Below are 22633 nucleotides of genomic sequence, written 5' to 3'. Positions count from 1 at the left end.
CATAGCAATGTAGATCTATACCAAAATAGAGAAAGAGGCTAACAAAGACCAACTGATGATTTGTAAATTTAAGCACAGACAATTGCCTCCTAAAATTCCTATGGAATCCACTTCAGATACAGTTAGCTGTGTGACTTTGCTTGTTATTCTAGCTCTCTGAACCTCAATTTGTTCATCTGAAAACAAAACAGAAACAAAACAATAAGTATTTGGATATGGTTATGCAAGTTACTGTCTAGCTTCATTTCTCTAAGGTTTTGTTACTGAACTTGATCTTGTATAATGGTGACATTTGTGAGGTTCTCTTTTTCCCTTTCTGATTAATCCAACTAGGTAAAATCCAGGTAGTAAAATATCTCAGAGAATTCAGAAACCCACCATGCTTACATTATGCCTGACTAAAAACTGTATGTCTGATGTCATCCACAAGTTGGGATTTATTAGTTCAAGTTGCTTCCTTTGTGAAACTGTTCAGCTATCAGTTTCCCAGATTCATCTGGACCATAGTGTGATGTCAGGAACACTGTGAAATGATTTTAGGAGAACCAAGAAAGTCACAGGGAGGACAAAATGAGTAGTTTTATTCCTGACCTAAGTGCTTGAAGGGCACAAACAGAACCTTGTGTGCACCAGGACCCAGGAGAAAGGAGCAGTAACCCCACAAGAGACTGACCCAGACTTGCCGGGGAGTGTCCAGGAGTATCTGGGGGAGGCGTGGGTTGGTGGTGGTCTGCTGAAGGGTTGGGGGCACTGAGTGTAGCAGTACATGCATGGGATCTTTTGAAGGAGGTCCCCATTACCTTCATTACCTCCACTATAGTTTGGCCCCAGGTAAATAACAGGGAGGGAACATAGCTCCACCCATCAACAGAAAATTGGATTAAAGATTTATTGAGCATGGCCCTGCCCATCAGAAAAAGACCCAGTTTCCCCCTCAGTCAGTCTCTCCCATCAGGAAGCTTCCATAAGCCTCTTATCCTTCTCCATCAGAGGGCAGACAGACTGAAAACCACAATCACAGAAAACTAACCAATCTGATCACATGGGCCACAGCCTTGTCTAACTCAATGAAACTATGAGCCATACGATGTAGGGCCACCCCAGACAGACAGGTCTTGATGGAGAGTTCTGACAAAATGAGGTCCACTGGAGAAGGGAATGACAAACCACTTCAGTATTCTTGCCTTGAGAACCCCATGAACAGTATGAAAAGGCAAAACGACAGGGATGAATGGTGAACTGAAGGATGAACTCCCCAGGTCGGTAGGTGCCCAATATGTTCCTAGAGATCAATGGAGAAATAACTCCAGAAAGAATGAAGAGACGCAGCCAAAGCAAAAACAACACCCAGTTGTGGATGTGACTGGTGATAGAAGCAAAGTCCAATCCTGTAAAGGGCAATATTGCATAGAAACCCGGAATGTTAGATTCATGAATCAAGGCAAATTGGAAGTGATCAAACAGGAGACAGCAAGAGTGAACATAGACATTTTAGGAAGCAGTGAACTAAGATGGACTGGAATGGGTGAATTTAACTCAGATGACCATTATATCTACTACTGTGGGCAAGAATCCCTTAGAAGAAATGGAATAGCCATCATAGTCAACAAAAGAGTCTGAAATGCAGTACTTGAATGCAATCTCAAAAATGACAGAATGAACTCTGTTCATTAACAAGGCAAACCATTCAATATCATGATAATCCAAGTCTATGCCCCAACCAATAATGCTGAAGAAGCTGAAGTTGAACGGTTCTATGAAGACCTACAAGCCCTCTAGAGCTAACACCCAAAAAAGATGTCCTTTTCCTTATAGGGGACTGGAATACAAAAGTTGGAAGTCAAGAAACACCTGGAGTAACAGGCAAATTTGGCCTTGGAGTACAGAATGAAGCAGGGCAAAGGCTAATAGGGTTTTGCCAGGAGAATGCACTGGTCATAGCAAAGACCCTCTTCCAACAACACAAGAGAAGACTCTACACATGGACATCACCAGGTGTTCAACACCGAGATCAGATTGATTATATTCTTTGCAGCCAACGATGGAGAAGCTCTATACAGTCAGCAAAAGCAAGACTGCGAGCTGACTGTGGCTCAGATCATGAACTCATTGCCAAATTCAGACTTAAATTGAAGAATGTAGGGAAAACCACTAGACCATTTAGGTATAACCTAAATTAAATCCCTTATGATTATACAGTGGAAGTGACAAATAGATTCAAGGGATGAGATCTATAGAGTGCATAAAGAGCTATGGATGGAGGTTCATGACATTGTACAGGAGACAGGGACCAAGACCATCCTTAAGAAAAAGAAATGCAAAAAAAGCAAAATGGCTATCTGAGGAGGCCTTACAAATAGCTGTGAAAAGAAGAGAAGTGAGGGTGGGGTAAAAAAAAAAAAAAAAAGAAGTGATAAAGCAAAGGAGAAAAGGAAAAATATATCCATTTGAATGCAGAATTCCAGAGAATAGCAAGGAGAGATAAGAGAGTCTTCCTCAGTGATCAATGCAAAGAAATAGAAAAAATAGAATGGGAAAGACAAGAGATCTCTTCAAGAAAATTAGAGATACCAAGGGAACATTTCATGTGAAGATAGGCTCAATAAAGGACATAAATGGTATGGACCTAACAGAAGCAGAAGATATTAAGAAGAGGTGGCAAGAATACACAGGAGAACTATACAAATAAGATCTTCATGACCCAGATAACCACTATGGTGTGATCACTCACTTAGAGTCAGACATCCCAGAATGTGAAGTCAGGTGGGCCTTAGAAAGCATCACTACAAACAAAGCTAGTGAATGTGATGGAATTCCAGTTGAGCTATTTCAAATCCTGAAAGATGGTGCTGTGAAAGTGCTGCACTCAATATGCCAGCAAATTTGGAAAACTCAGCAGTGGCCACAGGACTGGAAAAGGTCAGTTTTCATTCCAATCCCAAAGAAAGGCAATCCCAAAGAGTGCTCAAACTACCGCACAATTGCACTCCTCTCAGATGCTAGCAAAGTAATGCTCAAAATTCTCCAAGCCAGGCTTCAGTAATACGTGAACCGTAAACTTCCAGATGTTCAAGCTGGTTTTAGAAAAGGCAGAGGAACCAGAGATCAAATTGCCAACATCTGAGTTGCAGTAAAACATCTATTTCTGCTTTATTGACTATGCCAAAGCCTTTGACTGTGTGGATCACCACAAACTGTGAAAAATTCTTAAAGAATTGGGAATACCAAACCACGTGACCTGACTCTTGTGAAATCTGTATGCAGGTCAGGAAGCAAAGGTTTAGAAATGGACATGGAACAGCAGACTGGCTCCAAATCAGGAAAGGAGTACTTCAAGACTGTTTATTGTCACCATGCTTATTTAACTTATATACAAAATACATCATGAGAAATGCTGGACTGGATGAAGCAAAAGCTGGAATCAAGATTGCTGGGAGAAATATCAGAACCTCAGATATGCAGATGACACCACTCTAATGGCAGAAAGTGAAGAAGAACTAAAGAGCCTCTTGATGAAAGGGAAAGAGGTGAGTGAAAAGTTGGCTTAAAGCTCAACTTTCAGAAAACTAAGATCATGGCATCTGGTCCCATCCCTTCATGGCAAATAGATGGGGACACAGTGGAAACAGTGAGAGATTTTATCTTTTTGGATTCCAAAATCACTGCAGATGGTGACTGCAGCCATGAAATTAAAAGATACTTGCTTCTTGGAAGAAAAGTTATGACCAACCTAGACAGTATATTAAAAAGCAGAGACATTACTTTGCAAACAAATGTCCATCTAGTCAAAGCTATGGTTTTTCCAGTAGTCATGTATGGATGTGAGAGTTGGACTATAAAGAAAGCTGAGTGCTGGAGAATTGATGCTTTTGAACTGTGATGTTGGAGAAGACTCTTGAAGGTCCCCTGGACTGCAAGGAGATCCAACAAGTTCATCCTAAAGGAAATCAGTCCTGAATATTCATTGGAAGGAATGATGCTGAAGCTGAAACTCCAATACTTTGGCAACCTGATGTGAAGACCTGACTCATTAGAAAAGACCCTGATGCTGGGAAAGATTGAAGACAGGGGGAGAAGAGGGTGATGGAAGATGAGATGGTTGGATGGCATCACCGAGTCAATGGACATGAATTTGAGCAAACTCTCGGAGTTGGTAATGGACACAGAGGCCTGGAGTGCTACAGTCCATGGGGTCACAAAGAGTCAGACATGACTGAGTGACTGAACTGAACTGAACGGTTCGCATGAAATGTCAACTTTATTACTTGAGTAAATTTGATACTTGATAAATTTATATTTGAGTACAGAATACATTTGTAAGAATAATTATTTTGGGGAATTTGGAGGCTGAGGGGACAAACAAATTGAGTAATTAGGAACATTTATTCCAAGGGCATAAATTTTTTCATAGTTTCATCTTTTCCTTCCTGTTATATACTTGGTCATTATTAATAACATTTTCCTTTTTGGAAAATATTAAGAAAGGGGTCAAAAAGTAGTTTCAACATAGAAAATTTTCTACTGAAAGGAATCAAAACTTAAAATCTGAGGCTCTATGAAAGTGAAAGCGTTAGTTGCTCAGTCGTGTCCGACTCTGTGACACCATGGACTGTAGCCCTCCCGGCTCCTCTGTCCATGGAATTCTCCAGGCAAGAATGGAGTGTGTTGCCATTTCCTCTTGGGGGAACTTCCCGGCCCAGGGGTCGAACCTGGATCTCCTGCATTATAGGCAGATTCTTTACCATCTAAGCCACCAGGGAAGCCCCTGAAGCTCTAAAGTTAGAGTATATTTTCTTCAACTATACAAATAGTCTTCTAAATATTTTATGTTCTTTGTTGTTGGTAATTTGCCAAGTCATGTCCAACTCTTTGCAACCCCATGGACTTCAGGATGCCAGGATTCCCTGTCGCTCACCATCTCCTAGAGTTTGCCCAAGTTCATGTCCATTGAATTGGTGATGTCACCCACCCATGTCATGCCCTCTTCTTCTGCCTTCAGCCTTACCCAGCATCAGGGTCTTTTCCAGTGAGTCAGCTGTTCACATCAGGTGGCCCTAGTATTGGAGCTTCAGCTTCAGTATCAGTTGTTTCAATGAGTATTCAGGGTTGATTTCTTTTAAGACTGATTGGTTTGGTCTCCTTGCTTTCCAAGGGACTCTCAAGAGTCTTCTCCAGCAGCACAGTTTGAAAATATCGATTCTTTGGCACTCAGCCTTCTTTATGATCCAGCTCTCATATCTGTACATGACTACTGGAAAGACCATAGCCTTCACAATACTTGATTTATTTTATTTCTCAATATGCTGGTTGTTGCCATTTGTGGCAAACTGTTGACTATGGTCTTGTGCTTATTTCTCTGTTCTTAGTGACAGCATTTTTTCTGAGCACATCAGCCCAGCTGTAGACTTTGCCCATCTTCTCTTGTGGGTACAGAGGCCTAACAACTGTTTTCCTTAGATATTTTCTTATTAACAGTTTCTAATTTGACTTTCTTGTGATGACTATGCTCCATATCATTCTAATTCTTTTTAGCATATTGTTTTATGACAATTAATGCATATTCTTTTCTAACACACCAGATAGATTCACATTTACCATATAAATGTGCACATTTATAAATTTTATTTCTTCTTGATGAATAGTCCCTTTCATCATTGTAAAACATCCTTCTTTATCTTTGTTTTAACTACTTTTCTAAAGTCTGTGTTATAGTGACCAGTTTATAGTTCTTAGGCTTACTGTTTGCATCATATGTCTTTTTTTTTTTTTTTTTATCAGTTTGTTGGTCTTCATACTTAAAGAGTGCTTCTTTTAGGTGGCATACAATCAGATCTTTTTTTTTTTTTAATTTGTTTTAGTTTCCATTTTTCTGGAATAGTTTGAGAGGTATTGATACAAATTATTTAAGTATTTGGTAGAATTTACTAGTGACGCTTCAACTGATTATTCGTCTGCTCAGGTTTTCTACTTTTTCCTGGTTCAGTCTTGGTAGGTTACATTTCTAGGAATATATCCATGTCCACTGTGTTATCTAATTTATTGGCATGTAAATTCATGACAATCTCCATCACCCTATGTATTTCTTCAACATCAGTTATAATGTCTCCTCTCCTATCTCTGATTTTGAGTCTTCTGTCTTTTTTCCTTGTTACTCTAGCTAAATGGTTCTCAGTCTTATCTTTTTTTTTTTTTTTCAGTCTTATCTTTAAAAAAAAAAAAAAAACAGCTCTTAATTTTGTTAATCCTTTCTTTGTTTTTCTGGTTTCTATTTCATTTGTTTCTGCTCTTACCTTTATCATTGTCTTCTGTCTCTTACCTTTGGGCTTAATTTGTCCTTTTTTTCTACTTCTTGTTCTTTGTAAAGTTAGGTTCTTTGAAATCTAATTTCTTAATATGTGTTTATTGCTATAAACTTCCCTCTCAGTTATTTTTGCAGTATCCCATAGGTTTTGGTATGTTATATTTCTCTTTATATTTGTTTAAAGATATTTAAAAATTTCCCCTTTGATTGCTTGACCTACCGGTTGTTCAAAAGAGTGGTGTTTAGTTCCTAGAAATTTGTAGATTAAAATCTGATTTTTTCATTCATGTTGGTAAGTTTCTGCCTTTTAACTGGGGTTTAGACAAGTAACATTTGCTGTTATTATGATAGGATTTTTGTCCATTACTTCATTAACTAATTTGCTTTTTACTACTTTTTCTGTCCCTCCCTTCTACTTTCATTTAGATTTTTTTCAATAATTTTTGTTTTTCAGTTAGAAATATCTATTAGCTTTTGGCTATAGTGTTTTTGTTTTCATAGTTGCTCTAGTAATTATAATATACAAGGGTAAATTATTACAGTCTACTTAGGGTTAAATTGGTATCAGTTCATATAAAATATAGAAACCACCACCATGCAAGTAACTTTACCACCACCCTTTATACTGCCATTTATATTACATTTAAGTATATTACCCCTCTTGTACCCAACTATCAAGTCTTTATTTTATTTCATCTTCCATCTCTTTCCCAAGAGATAACTTTTTCAAATTGTTTACTGTGCATAATTTCATTCTGTCTCACTCTACATAGCATGTGTATATACATCTATATTTTTATACATGAATGTCATGTGGCTAAAGTCAGCCAGGGGAGACTATTAAATCGTGAGATCAGAGAGGTGACAGGAAACTAGACCATGGAGGGCTTCGTAGGCCATTTTAAGGATTTGAGCATTTAGTCTGACAGAAATGATTTGCCAAGTTTTTAGGAAAATATGATTTGCATTTTAAAAAGTTGCTGTATTAAGAATAGGATGAAATAGGTCAAGGGTAGAAGCAAGGAAGCCAGAAATGAGGCTATTGCAAAAATAAAATAAGAAGACTTGATAGCATAGATCAGGAGGTGGTGACTACTGTTTGGATTCCTGATTTATTTTGAGAGTAATGGCAATACTATCTCTAGGTGGATTGGATGTGTAACATGAGAGGAGTCAAGGATGACTCCAAGATTTTTGGCCTCAGCAACTCAAAGTTCAGAGGTGCCATTCAGTGAGATGAGAAGAAAGTAGATGGGAGTAGTTTGAGGTAATGGAAAATGAGTTCACTTTTAGAGATGTCACATCATCAATTTTTTGGATCAATGTAATTCACCAAAGGTTCTGGACAGAAAATAAAAATTTGGAGATTACTTCATGTAGATGAATGAGATCTCCTAGGGGGCAAGTATATGTAGAAAAGGGGAAAGAAAATGACTCAGTCCCAGGGTATGCCAACAATAAAAGATCTAGAAGAAAAGGAGGAGAGTAAAGAGTTTTAATTATCTAAATAGAAATAATTATCTAAATAGAAGTTAATAGAAGGATGTGTAGTGTCCTGAAGCCAAGTGAACAAAACACAAGAAGAAAGAAATATTAATGATTTGTGTTAAATGTTACTGGCAGATCAAATAAAAAGAGATTAAGATTAGACCTTTGGATTTAGCATTTGGCATGATTGATGTCCTTGACAAAAGTAATTTTGGTGGAAGGATTTTGATAGGGAAAGTGATTGGTGTAGGAAGGAAAAAATGGAAAATAAAAGGAAAGAATGAGTGGAACTAGAGGCAAGGCATAAGATAATCCTTTTGAGCAAATTTGCTTTAAAAAAGAGTAAAGAAATGTTGATAGTTCAAGGTTTAAGTGGGGTGAAGAGAAGATTTTTTTAAGATGTAAAAGATAAGCATATTTGTATCTGATAGGATTGATCAAATAGAGAAGAAAATTCTGATCATAAAAAGAGGCATACTCATTTGAACAGTGTTCTTGAGTATGCAGGAGTGAATGGGGTTAAGAACCTAGAAACTGGTTTAAGTTAAGAAAAGAGATTGATTCTTTTTCTGAAAGGTTAGGAAGCGAAAGTTCTGGGCATAGATGCTGATAGTAAGTAGATGTGGTTAATAAGAGTCTGAAAATTGTCTTCTATCTTTTTAAAAATATTTTTTATTGCAGTACAGTAGATTTGCAATATTGTATTAGTTTCTGCTGTAGAGCAAAGTGAGTCAGTTATACATACCCATATATCCACTCCTTTTTAGATTTTATTTCCATATAAGTCATTACAGAGTATTGAGTAGAGCTCCCTGTGCTATCCAGTAGGTCCTTTTTAGCTATCCATTTTACATTAATATATAGTAGGGTATATATATCAATCTCAATCTCCCAGTTTATCCTTCTCCCTTCTTTTGCCCCTGGTCACCACAAGTTTTCTACATCTGTGACTCTATTTCCGTTTTGTAAATAGGTTAATTTGTACTATTTCTTTAGATTCCACATGTAAACAGTATCATAGGATATTTGTCTTTCTCTGTTTGACTTCCCTCAGACAAGGGATAATCTCTGGGCCCATCCATGTTGCTACAAATGCTATAAAACCATTTTTTTTTATGGCTGAGTAATAGTCCACTGTATATATGTGCCTTATCTTTATCCATTCCTCCACTGATGGACATTTAGGTTGTTGGATGTCCTGGGTTTGGAAAATAGTGCTGCAGTGAACGTTGAGCTGCATGTATCTTTGTGAATTATGGTCTTCTCCAGATATAAGCTCTGGAGTGGGATTGCTACGTCATATGGTAATTCTGTTTTTAGTTTTTTAAGGAACCTCCATACTGCTCTCTAGAGTAGCTGTACCAATTAAATCCCCGCCCAAAGGGTAGGCAGGTTACCTTATCGCCATACCCTCTCCCACATGCTTCAGTTTTCCTGGCAGAGAAGGAAGATCGTCTGCTGTGAATGCAGATCGAGGGAGAGGATTTGAAGTTTTGAAGAGTGAAAAGTTATGAAACAGTCACTTAGAAGCATGAAAAAAAAATGATGGTTTCTGGAATTGTTTTCTTTTTTTCTGAATGTCAGGGAATTTCAGTAATGTGTGTTCTGATGTGGGCTTTTACATTCATCCTTTTAGGCACTTGGTGAACCCTTTTAATTTGAAGACCTGTTTCTTTCTTATACTTCAGGCAGGGTAAATACCACAAACCAGCATATGGAACTTCAAGAAGAAGAACCCTAATGAAAAAGAGTATTGCAGTGCTAGTTTGGTGATAAGATAGATTCTTCTATGCTAGATCAAGAAGGTAGATAATGACAAAATATTAAACATTTTAAGCTGAAGAGTCATGTGCTTACTGGCATATTTAGGAAAACGTATCTTGTGTGCTGCTAGTCCTTTATATGCAATTGACTTTCCTTAATTCAACATCATGCTAAGTACTATAAAGCCAGGTATGTATGAAAGAAAGTGAAAGTGTTAGTCACTCAGTCTTGTCCAACTCTTTGATCTCGTAGTCCTACAGGCTTCTCTGTCTATGGAATTCTCCAGGCAAGGATACTGAAGTGGGTAGCCATTCCTTTCTGCAGGAGTTCTTCCTGACCCAGTGATGGAACTTGGGTCTCCCACATTGCAGGCAGATTCTTTACTGTCTGAGCTACCCGGGAAGCCCCCAGCACGTATAATAAATAGTAACTGGCTTGAGTATTCATTACACTTACCTCCTGCTCTCCAGTAACTGCTCACAGACCTTGATCCTCAGCCTTCTTGCTTTTGTTTTCTGCTTCTGGATTCCTAGATTTAGGAATTATTAGCTTAGTGTTTTGCTCCCAGCTCACCTTTCCTTAATAACGTCTCTCCTATTTTGGTTTACTGCTTCCCTCCCTCGTCATTTGCTCTCTCTGCCTATCTACCAGCTACCATAGCTCCTGAAACTTATTTGTAGAATAAATTTATGGACCTTATTTATAAATAAATTTCTTATAAAATAAGTCACAGGGAGATTGTATAGGTTAGACCCTTTGATAGTAGTCTAAAAATGAGCTAGAGAGAAAGATTGGTAGTTACAAGAATATCCCATAGCTATTTCAGGTGATGAATAAGGTAAGGAGTGAGGAGGTTCTGAACTCAAAAAGCATAGGAATTAGTTTTAAACAGTAGTGTTGTGACAAACTTTACTAAAAATGCACTTCTCAGTTATGCTTCTGATCACTTGGTATTTACTTAAAGAGTAGAAATTAAATAGAATGAAATTGCTTATAAAGTTAGTAATAACTTGTGGGGAAATCAAAATAACCCACAAAAATGGAAAGCTGTGTTCATATTGTCTCTACTGTGTCTTTAGCTGGGCCTGGGTTGTGATGCCAGGCTATTACTATTCAGCTGTTCACCATAATCATACCAAGGACACACACACTTTGGAAAATCTTCTCAATTTTATTTCCTTTTTCTTGAAGATGATCTGATTTCCTCTTCACAGTGGAAAGTCACAGGTACATGGTCACAGCAGGCATCTGGGCACAGTAGTTAGAATGAAAACTATATTTATCTTCAATAATGAATGTTAGATTGATAGTCTGTTTCTCAGCTCCCAGGCATCAGTTCAAATGGGATTTACTTAATAAGGAATTCATCATAGAGATAATTTATGGTAGAGAAATGTACTGCAGAATTTGAGGTATAGATACTAGGACTTTCTTCTAAGTCACCAAAGACTCAGGAGATTTTGAGAGTGCTCTGTGCTGACATGAAAATTGTCTTATAAAAATGAAGATAGTGACAAGATAAGACAGGACTTACCTTTGTGTTAAAATAATTTCTATATGAAAGAATAACCTTTGAATGTCTATACAGAGCTGAAATGCTTGTGTGAGTGAATGAATTTAGCTTCATAGTCTAGGGTTTTGATGTCCTCAAACACATTCACTGACTTCACATTGAGGGTTCTGTCAGGATGTATAGTATAACACTCTTATCAGTTTGCATTCTTGCTTGCTCAGTCATGTCCTGCTCTGCAATCCTGTGGACTGTAGCCCACTAGGCTCCTCTGTCCATGGAATTATTTTTAGGCAAGAATACTGGAGACGGTTGCCATTTTCTACTCTAGGGAATCTTCCCAACCCAGGAATCAAACCCACATCTCCTGCATGTCATACATTGTGGGGGAATTCTTTACCAGCTGAGCCATTGGGGAAGCCCCGCTCTAAATTTTGAAGGGAAGCGGGAGATTATTGGGGGCTTCCCTGGTAGCTCAGCTGATAAAGAATCTGCCTGCAATGCAGGAGACCCTGGTTTGATTCCTAGGTTTCGAAGATCCCCTGGAGAAGGGATAGACTACCCACTCTAGTATTCATGGGCTTCCCTGGTAGCTCAGCTGATAAAGAATCTGCCTGCAATGCAGGAGACCCCAGTTCGACCCCCGGGTTGGGAAGATTCCCTGGAGAAGGGCGTGGCAGCCCACTCCAGTATTTTTGCAAGGAGAATCCCCATGGACAGAGGAACCTGGCAGGTTACAGTCCATGGGGTTGTAAAGAGTCGGACACAACTGAGTGACTAAACACAGCACAGCACAGGAGATTATTGGATCAAGTTATTCAGATATTGCCTGATAATTCATTTTATTTTATGTAGGTATAGACTCGTGTATGTGCACATAGAACTTATTTTTAAATAGCTAATTTCTCTGGAAGTGGAAAAAGTTTGCATTGGATTATATATGCCATCCAGAGAAATGTCTGGAAGGCAGACATTAACTCAATTTTAATTTGTTTCCTTTCTTTTATTACCATTTCTTCCTTTTTTAAATCCACATATATCCACAAAGTTGGACACCTGCCAGTTTTTTGAGACAATTTTATGACAATCCAAATCACAAATGTCTGTTTTCCAGAGAAAATTCTGTGGCAACAATCTCATACATTTTCATTCAATTTATTCTGTGAATGTCAGGAAGAAAACTGACTGAGCAATTATGGCAGTGATATTTCACTGGCTAAACTTGTTATTTTGGAAACAGGATTATGATTTAAACAGAATTGAACACATTGACCTCTGTATCCATGCCCTGGAGTCCTTGTGAACATTTCAGCCTTTCCTCTAGCTGGAAGGAGAATGGTGTCTCCTGATTCAGACAGCTGAGTCCGAGGGCCTCCTCTCACGTTGACAACTTTTGTTAATCAAATTAATGTATGGTCCATCACCCCAAAGAAAAAAACTTTTCATTTGGAAGTAATTATTAAACCATGCTAAAAAGGGGTCATAAATTCCATAATTATGTAGTATTAAATACAACAGTAACAAAGCATCCCATAGAAGGCAGAGAGACCCCTGAGGGACCCAAAACACATGTGATATGGAGGATTCTTTGAGTTAAAGAAAAGCAATAAGAAAGAGGGGAAAGGCAAATGGAGGACTTTCAGCCAAAGAGGATGTAACTGGCATTTCCTTTTCAACATCATCAGCCCCACCTTGGAGACCATTTCCAGCTTTGATTTTTATTGGTATCTTGCCATATTTGCCTGACCATGACTATTTAGGGTATATGTGAATAGGTATGCAAGCATGCTAAATCCCTTCAGTTGTGTCCGACTCTTTGGCGATCCCATGGACTATAGCCCGCCAGGCTCCTGTGTCCATGGGATTTTCCTGGGAAGAATACTGGAGTGGGTTGCCATGCCCTCCTCCAGGAGATCTTCCTGACACAGGGATTGAATACATGTCTCTTATATCTCCTGTATTGGTAGTTGGGTTCTTTACCACTTGCACCACCTGGGAAGCCCCATGAATGTGTATGATGACAAAGAACCAAGAAAGCTTGTATTTTGTTTGTCTATATTATATCTACATATTCTAAATGTAGGTGTCTTTTTAAATTATTTACTTATTTATTTTGACCACGCAAGGGGGCATGTGGGATCTTAGTTTCTCAACCAGGGCTTGAACCTGTGCTCTCTGCAGTGGAATTGGGAAGTCTCAACCACTGGATTGCCAGGGCAGTCCCATAACTATATGCTCTCTATATGGAGCTTCTATCATATGTCAGACAAACCCCTGAGTGACTTTATGTATGTTATCTTATTAATTTTATCTGTATCTCCATTATCAAACAAAGAACCCAAGGCTACCTATTTGGAGATTCTAAAAAATACCGTGAGAAGAAATTCAGCATGATTCTTTTCAGGCAGTAGCAGGCACAGTTGTTGCAAAGCTTAAAAACTCATGGTGGTCATTTAGGAAGAGAAAAACAGACACATAAATTAGTCACCGCCTCCCAAATGAAGTGTCTCTAGGACAGGGGAAGAACATGACAGACTTTCTGTAGCCTGGAAAATTTAGCATTTGGTTTTATGAATTATTTTTTCCTGATCCTATAGTCCCACGGGTGCTCAGCTGACCATAAAACTGAATTTCACTGTTCATTTTTTAAAAATTTATCTCAACAAGAAGACTCATTCAAAACTTCAAGAACAAAACTCAGAATATAAATATTATTTGTTGAAATAGTGCTTTTAAATGTCTTCCAGTGTTTCTTCCTCAGTTAACCCTTCTTAATCCTCTCTCCAACCTCTTCACCCCTCTTGAGCTGCCTTGTACACACAGTGAGTTCTTATTTCTGATAAAAGGCTAAATGTTATTTGCAAAGAGAGGTGGAGATGGGCTTCAGGCCGTTTTCTTTCTCATTGCCTTCATTCATAACAGGAACAACTGATAGTGTTTTGCTTCTAATCCTGTGAATTGTTTGTTTTACGCTTGCCTTTGAAAGAAGGTGGAGGTCCATGCCATTCAGGTCTCAAATGAAATGTCAATGGGTTAACAGCTAGACTGTAACCAATCTCCCCCTGTTCTACTCAGCAGTAGTTTTCACTAGCAATCCACAGAACCAACACTCACAGCCATCCTTGATGGCCATTCTTTGTCTGTTTCAACATTTAATAGCCTTTGCAGTAATGATAAAAGGCAGGCCTCAGATAACATGTGTGATTTATTATTAAAATGATGTATGTAAGTTAAAAGTTTTGTTTTTTTTTCATATGTGGTACTTGATTTTAAAAAGACAGTATCCATGACTATACCTTAAGACATAATTGTGGTCGAAAATACACTACTGCTGTACCCACGGGCCTGGAAATTTTGAACAGTTGGATTTGTTTGTACAGAATGTTCCATGTTGTGTCTTTGAATCGAACACAATCTCCAAAAGTTATTAAGAGCTTCACCTGTTCTTAATGCTGAAGACAGTTGGGAGCTGAAGGGACTGGCAACTGTAATGTCTTTGCCAGGTTTGAAAAAGCAATTTAATCGTGCCTGAGTCCCCTTTATGAATGTGAAGTCCCCCATTGCTTTTGAAGAACAGCTTGTTGCCTCTGAATCTTTGAACAGTCACCAAAGAAGACATTGCACGAGGGGGATGTGTGTGCATGGCAATAGCTGCACACGGTCCAAGAAGAACAGTTCTTTCCCCTCTCTGCTCATCCCTTGTGATTAGAAAGAAATTTGTTAGGTATGTCTAGAAAGCTAATTACATCATCATGAGGACTATCGCAGTGGGGAAGTCTTTTCTTTTCAGATCAAAAGGATGGCCAGCAGCTACTGTGTTCAATCCGGTAATCTGCGGGAAATAGTGCCAGGGATGGGGTAATAGCTCTGCTCTTTCAGAACATCTGCTCACAGAAATTACCCATGTATTGAGAGGCAGCTGCAAAGCAGGCAGTCAACAGGAATCAGGGAAAAGCTCATCAGGTCAGAGGAGATAAGACAGGAAAGAAGCGGATGAGACAGGGAGGTTCAGTACAGTAAGAGGATTCTTGGTACAATAAGAGACCATGGCATCGAGAGCCAGGAGGCCTGGGTTTATGTATCAGCTTTAATTCTTACAGACCAGTTTTCTCCTGCAGTCTCCTTTTTGTCCTCCCTAAATGGAGACTGTTTCCTCCCCGGCTTGTTAGTGAGGATTCAGTTCAGTTCAGTCGCTCAGTCGTGTCCGACTCTTTGCGACCCCATGAATCACAGCATGCCAGGCCTCCCTGTCCATCACCAACTCCCGGAGTTTACTCAGACTCATGCCCATCGAGTCGATGATGCCATCCAGCCATCTCATCCGCTGTCATCCCCTTCTCCTCTTGCCCTCAATCTTTCCCAGCATCAGGGTCTTTTCCAATGAGTCAACTCTTCGCATGAGGTGGTCAAAGTACTAGAGTTTCAGCTTCAGCATCAGTCCTTCCAATGAACACCCAGGACTGATCTCTAGGATGGACTGGTTGGATCTCCTTGCAGTCCAAGGGACTCTCAAAAGTCTTCTCTAACACCACAGTTCAAAAGCATCAATTTTTCGGCACTCAGCTTTCTTCACAGTCCAACTCTCACATCCATACGTGACCACTGGAAAAACCATAGCCTTGACCAGACGGACCTTTGTTGGAAAAGTAACTGCTTTTTAATATGCTATCTAGGTTGGTCATAACTTTCCTTCCAAGGAGTGAGCATCTTTTAATTTCATGGCTGCAGTCACCATCTGCCGTGATTTTGGAGCCCCCAAAAATAAAGTCTGACACTGTTTCCACTGTCTCCCCATCTAATTCCCATGAAGTGATGGGACCAGATGCCATGATCTTAGTTTTCTGAATGTTGAGCTTTAAGCCAACTTTTTCACTCTCCTCTTTCACTTTCATCAAGAGGCTTTTTAGTTCCTCTTCACTCTCTGCCATAAGGGTGGTGTCATCTGCGTATCTGAGGTTATTGATATTTCTCCTGGCAATCTTGATTCCAGCTTGTGCTTCTTCCAGCCCAGCGTTTCTCATGATGTACTCTGCATATAAGTTAAATAAGCAGGGTGACAATAAACAGCCTTGACGTACTCCTTTTCCTATTTAGAACCAGTCTATTGGTCCATGTCCAGTTCTAACTGTTGCTTCCTCACCTGCATACAGGTTTCTCAAGAGGAAGGTCAGGTGGTCTGGTATTCCCATCTCTTTCAGCATTTTCCACAGTTTATTGTGATCCACACAGTCAAAGGTTTTGGCCTAGTCAATAAAGCAGAAATAGATGTTTTTCTGGAACTCTCTTGCTTTTTTGATGATCCAGCGGATATTGGCAATTTGATCTCTGGTTCCTCTGCCTTTTCTAAAACCAGCTTGAACATCTGGAAGTTCACGGTTCACGTATTGCTGAAGCCTGGCTTGGAGAATTTTGAGCATTACTTTACTAGTGTGTGAGATGAGTGCAATTGTGCAGTAGTTTGAGCATTCTTTGGCATTGCCTTTCTTAGGGATTGGAATGAAACGGACCTTTTCCAGTCCTGTGGCCACTGCTGAGTTTTCCAAATTTGCTGGCATATTGAGTGCAGCACTTTCACAGCACCATCTTTCAGGATTTGAAATAGCTCAACTGGAATTCCATCACATCCACTAGCTTTGTTCATAGTGATGCTTTCTATGGCCCATTTGACTTCACATTCCAGGATGTCTGACTCTAAGTGAGTGATCACACCATTGTGATTATCTGGGTCATGAAGATCTTTTTTGTACAGTTCTCCTGTGTATTCTTGCCACCTCTTCTTAATATCTTCTGCTTCTGTTAGGTCCATACAATTTCTGTCCTTTATCGAACCCATCTTTGCCTGAAATGTTCCCTTGATATCTCTAATTTTCTTGAAGAGATCTCTAGTCTTTCCCATTCTGTTGTTTTCCTCTATTTCTTTGCATTGACTGCTGAGGATTAAATATGGTTAAATATATAAAAGGTACCAGATAGATTATCTTTTCTAGAGTGAGACCCAATCTCATTGTTGAAGTTTCAGCTGGCAGCCCCTCATTTTTCTTAGAATGATAATATATGCCATGCCATTGAAAGCCCATTCTCTTTAGGATGGAATCTCTAAAGACAGTACTCTCAATCCAGCACTGAAGGCTATGAACTCTAAATAACATGCTATTAAAATATCAGTGAGTAAACGATGACATCAAAGAGGAAGCAAAGGCTATGAACCATCAGCACTCAATCACTTAATGTCAGTGATGATAAAGAGAGACATTAATGATCCCAAGAATATATACTCAGGAATCCAGATTAAATTAAATCCTAAAATAAAAATGTCTATGACCTGAAAATGGTGAGTCATAGGACTTTCTATGACCTGGGAGAGAGAATACAGATCATCTGGTTCAATATCCACAATTCACAAAAGGAAAAATAAGGTGAGACAGCCTAGAGACTTCAGTTACAAGGTGTGGTAGAGTTGGCTGGGTGCAAATCAAAGATGTCAAGCTCCCTTCCACAAGGTGGAGTGACTACCAGAAAGTGAGTGTATAGCAAGAGATGTTTGTCCCCACTGTTAGCAAGGTGGGGCCATTTGGCCAGATCTCACCAGCGAAATGTGAGTGGAAATGATGTCAGTCATTGGAGAGACAAGAGGTTAAGAAGCTGGTGTGTCTGTATTCCTGCCCTTTCCTCTTGACTGGGTTTCAATGCCACAGAGAGCTTTGGAAGCCAGATTTGAAGATGGAGGCACCGACTTTGGAGTTTTGGATAACTGTGTCAAGTAAGCCTTTCAATCTCTCTACCCTGCCTTTTCTTTTCCAAAAACTGATCTCTCTCAGCTAGATAGGTATTTCTTTCTGAGTTAAGGTAGGGCTTCTTTGTTAGAGCAATAAGCTTTAGCTTAATGATGTAGAACTAGGTCCCAGAGTTTTGTTTATAGTATGTGCTCAGTTGCTCAGTCATGTCTGACTCTTTGCAACCCCATGGAGTGTAGTCTGTCAAGCTCCTCTGTGAAATTTTTCCGGCAAGAATGCTAGAGTGGGTTGCGATTTCCTACTCCAAGGAATCTTTCCAACCCAGGGATCAAACCTGCATCTTTTGAGTCTCCTTCATTGGCAGTGGATTCTTTACCCACTACACCACCTAGGAAGCCCTTGTTTACAATAACTTGCCTCTATAATGGGCTGTTTTTTTTCCCTCTCTTTATGCTCCAATAGAAAACATGCCATTGGTACATGCAAGCTGCATCTTATTTTTAGATGTGTTTTTAGAGGTAAATACTTCAAGAAGAGATAAGCACTTCAAGAAAGATATTTTAAAAAGTAACAGCATCATGATAAATAGTAAATTGTATGTGAGCTCCCAAATAATTAGGCTAATACTTGAGCCTCACATTGTGCTCTTTCTTCTAAGAACCAAGGTTTAGAGGAAACTTTTACAAGTATTATGGTATGAATTTGCATTTCTTTGGCATGGTTATTATTGCCATCTATTTGTGTATCCCGTATAGACAGAATGAAAAGGCAGAGCCAAAGGAAAATTTTAATGTAACCTAATGGCTAAGCACATAAACTTAAGGATTCTGGAACCAGATGCTCTGGGGCTAAATCTTGGTGATAACGCCAGCTCTGTGACCTTGGGAGGAGCACATACCTGTTCTGTGGCCTCAGGTTCCTTATCTGGAAAATGAGACTGTGATGGTCCATATTTTATAGAATTATTAGAAGGATGATATAAAGTAATATGTGTAAATTATCCAACATGGAGACATACTCAATAGATATCCTTCTGGGGTGGAAAATGAGAGAATGTTTGATGAAGTTTGTAGAGTCATCTAATATTAAAAAAAAAAAATTAGAATTCCTAAAGAGAATATATGAGGCTTTTAGAAGATTATTTGATGAGCTTCCCTTCTGGCTCAGGTAGTAAAGAATCTTCCTGCAATGCAGGAGACACAAATTTGATCCCTGGGTTTGGAAAATCCCCTGGAGAAATGAACGGCTACCCACTCCAGTATTCTTGCTTGGAGAATTCCATTGAAAGAGGAGCCTGACGGGCTATAGTCCATGGGGTTGCAAAGAGTCAGATATGACTGAGTGACCAACACAACACATTACATAGTGATAGTATTTGTGTTCTTTGAATATTAGGGAAATGAAATGCTTTCCTTAAGCTACAATGAAATTAATAGGGCAGTCAATCATTTGCCATTGGCATGTTGAAAGATGTAACTGAATTTAGTAGATATTTTGCTACTTGCACCTTTCTCCATCATTTCCCATAAGAATTAAATGAGTTAAGCTATTGGAAAAGTTCTTCATAACCTGCAATTATTTATTACATATTCACCCCCCACCCCATTTAGTACATATCTGTTAGGTGTGGATTGCTGTTGTTATTCAGTTGTTTAGTTGTGTCCAACTCTGCGACCCCATGGACGTAGCTTCCCTATTCTTGACCATCTCCTGGAGCTTGCTCAAACTGATGTCCACTGAGTCAGTGATGCCATCCAACCACCTTGTCCTCTGTCATCCCCTTCTCCTCCTACCTGCAATCTTTCCCAGAATTAGGGCTTTTTATTATCGGTAGACTCTTCGCATCAGGTGGCCAAAGTATTGGAGTTTCAGCATCAGTCCTTCTAATGAATATTCAGGATTGATTTCTTTCAGGCTTGATCTTCTTGCAGTCCAAGGCACTCTCAAGAGTCTTCTCCAACACCACAGTTCAAAAGCATCAATTCTTCGACACTCAGCTTTCTTTATGATCCCATTCTCACATCCATACATGACTACTGGAAAAACCATAGCTTTGAGATGGACCTTTGTTGGCAAAGTAATGTCTCTGCTTTTGAATATGCTGTCTAGGTTGGTCACAGCTTTTCTTCCGGGGAGCAAGTGTCTTTTAATTTCATGGCTGCAGTCACCATTTGAAGTGATTTTGAAGCCTAAAAAAGAAATAAATTTCATCACTGTTTCCATTGTTTCCCCATCTATTGGCCATGAAGTGATGGGACTGGATGCCATGATCTTCTTTTTTGAATGTTGAGCTTTAAGCCAGCTTTTTCCAGGTGTGGATTAGGCATCATATATTCAGTTAAGGACAAAAGGTGTTATTTAATGGACTGTTCATGGGTTTTGCCATCACACAGCACCAAGTCTAATGACAGATCATAGACAAGGGCACATTTTTCTAATCCATTGTGCTGCCCCACAGGAATGTACAGAGCTGTATGGAAATAGAAGAAAATGACAAATGGTTTTATTGCTAAAATGCCTTTTCCTTCTTTTAGAATAATTGATCTTAAATCTAAACTTTTCTCCAATTAAATTTCAAGGTCAGGATAAAGGGATTATTATCGCTGTCTAAAATTAATAATGTTTACAGCAGGAAACAGAATCTGGGTTTTCTGACTATCAAGATTTATTACCTAAGATAAAATATTGGTTTAGGCTTTACTCGAGTCAATATTTACCCAGTGCAGCTCTATGGCATGGCTGTCATCACAGAAATGTCTGCTTTTTTAACCTTATGTTAACAAACAGCTGTGAGCAATACGGAATTCTGTCTTTGGAAATGGTCAAAGGATAGTAAGTAGGCTCCATTTGGTAGAGAATAGAGTTAGGAGTTCATCCAGAAATCTTTGTAAAGCCCATGTTTCCTGCGCTCCAAAGGGAGCTGTGCAAATCACAGCCCAGAGCTCTGTGTGACTCGGTGGCCTGCCTTCTCCTGACCTGTTTTCACTGAGGTGCACTGTCTCTGCCAGGCACAGAACAAGGTCCTCAGGACGAGCCCAGATGAGTGCAGCCAAAAAGGTCCGTGACCAGAAGACATTGGAGGCAGAGCAGGAAGGACTTCCTGAGGATGTGTTTTTTTCCTTCATCCACTAGTCTATTTGCTGCCTAGAGTCTGTGCTTAATAGCGCTGGGATCATGGATGTGTTTGGAGAATGATTTGCTAGCAATACAGTTTTATGTTTTATTATAATAACTGTTTATTATACAAGAAATATGGGCTCACTGTGGAAAAATAAACTATGGATGAACAAAAACAATAACAAAAATTCCCCAATCCCTACCACCAGTGGCTTCTAGGCTTTTTCTGTGCACATATATATTAATTGCATTGTTTCGCAACTCTCGTTATTAGGACCATTGAGGAAAGACTTAGAACTAGGATGTTCACGTACCTAGTATATTTGATGTTCTCTGATACCTTCAGTAAGCTGAGTGCCAAAGAATTGATGCTTTTGAAGTGTGGTGTTGGAGAAGACTCTTGAGAGTCCCTTGGACTGCAAGCAGATCAAACCAGTCCATCCTAAAGGAAGTCAATCCTGAGTACTCATTGGAAGGACTGATGCTGAACCTGAAGCTCCAATACTTTTGCCACCTGATATGAAGAACTGACTCACTGGAAAAGACCCTGATGTTGGGAAGGATTGAGGGCAGGAGGTGAAGGGGACAACAGAGGATGAGATGGTCAGATGGCATTGCCAACTTGATGGACATGAGTTTGAGAAAGCTCTGGGAGTTGGTGAGGGACAGGGAAGCCTCGTGTGCTGCAGTCCATGGTTTTGCAAAGAGTCAGACATGCCTCAGTGACTGAACTGATACCTTCAATATATATAATGTCAAATATGGCATGGAATAATCTCATGGGGGAGATTTAAACATATATTCCCTCTTCTTTGAGTACTATGAAACATTATGGTAGAGTGAAAAGGGCTTGAGTTTTAGAAGCAGACAAAAATGATTCAAATTTTACTTTTTTTACTTAGTGACTGTGCAACCTTGGCAAATTATATGGGTTAAACCTCATGAAACTGCCAGCATTTGACCTTTTCTGACTTACAAAACTGGCACTTTCATATGGTTTAGTCTAATTCCTAAGCTCTTTGAGTATAGCTTTTTCAAGTATTAAATGTAGGATAATACTCTCTAGCAGAACTGATGTATAAATTAATTTAAATTAGATAATATCTATAAATTACTTGGCATATATGTGATATTGAACACGTGTTAATTCCTTATCCTAAAATCTTCATTTTGTGAAGAAAATGACAACCCACCTCCAGTATTCTTGCCTGGGAAATCCCATGGACCGAGAAGCCTGGCAGGCTATGCTCCATGGGATCACAAAGAATTAGACATGACTGAGTGTCTGAGCACAAAATCTTTGGGAATACAGAATATGGTTGGAAGGGTGAGTGAATGTTGGTCTTTCAAGAAGTAGATGCCCAGATGGAATAAATGCATAGAAGACTTCTTAAGGAAATGCTTCTCAGAGAAGATGGAGGTGGAGTGGGGACAGGTGGTAGAATCATCAGTCCACAGTGGAGGTCTGACTTCAGTGAAGGAAAGAAGAAAGGAATGCTGGATGGAAGAGTCTTAGACCATCATGCAATTCTGAGGAAAGTTTGTCAGGTGCATCAGAAGTTTGGAGCCAAGTTTGCCTCTTAGGAGTCCTGTGTCTCCCAGGAACTTGTCTGCCTGCCAAACTTAATTGTTGACTTGGGACTGGAAAATCCCAGGGAGGGTGCAATTGGAAAATCCCAGGGCAGGTGGGATTTTCAGAAGACAGTTCCTGGGGACTCA

This window comes from Cervus elaphus, chromosome 9, assembly GCF_910594005.1.
Source record: "Cervus elaphus chromosome 9, mCerEla1.1, whole genome shotgun sequence".
Lineage (NCBI taxonomy): Eukaryota > Metazoa > Chordata > Mammalia > Artiodactyla > Cervidae > Cervus > Cervus elaphus.
The sequence above is the reverse complement of the archived record's forward strand: the minus strand, read 5'-3'. Positions refer to the sequence as shown.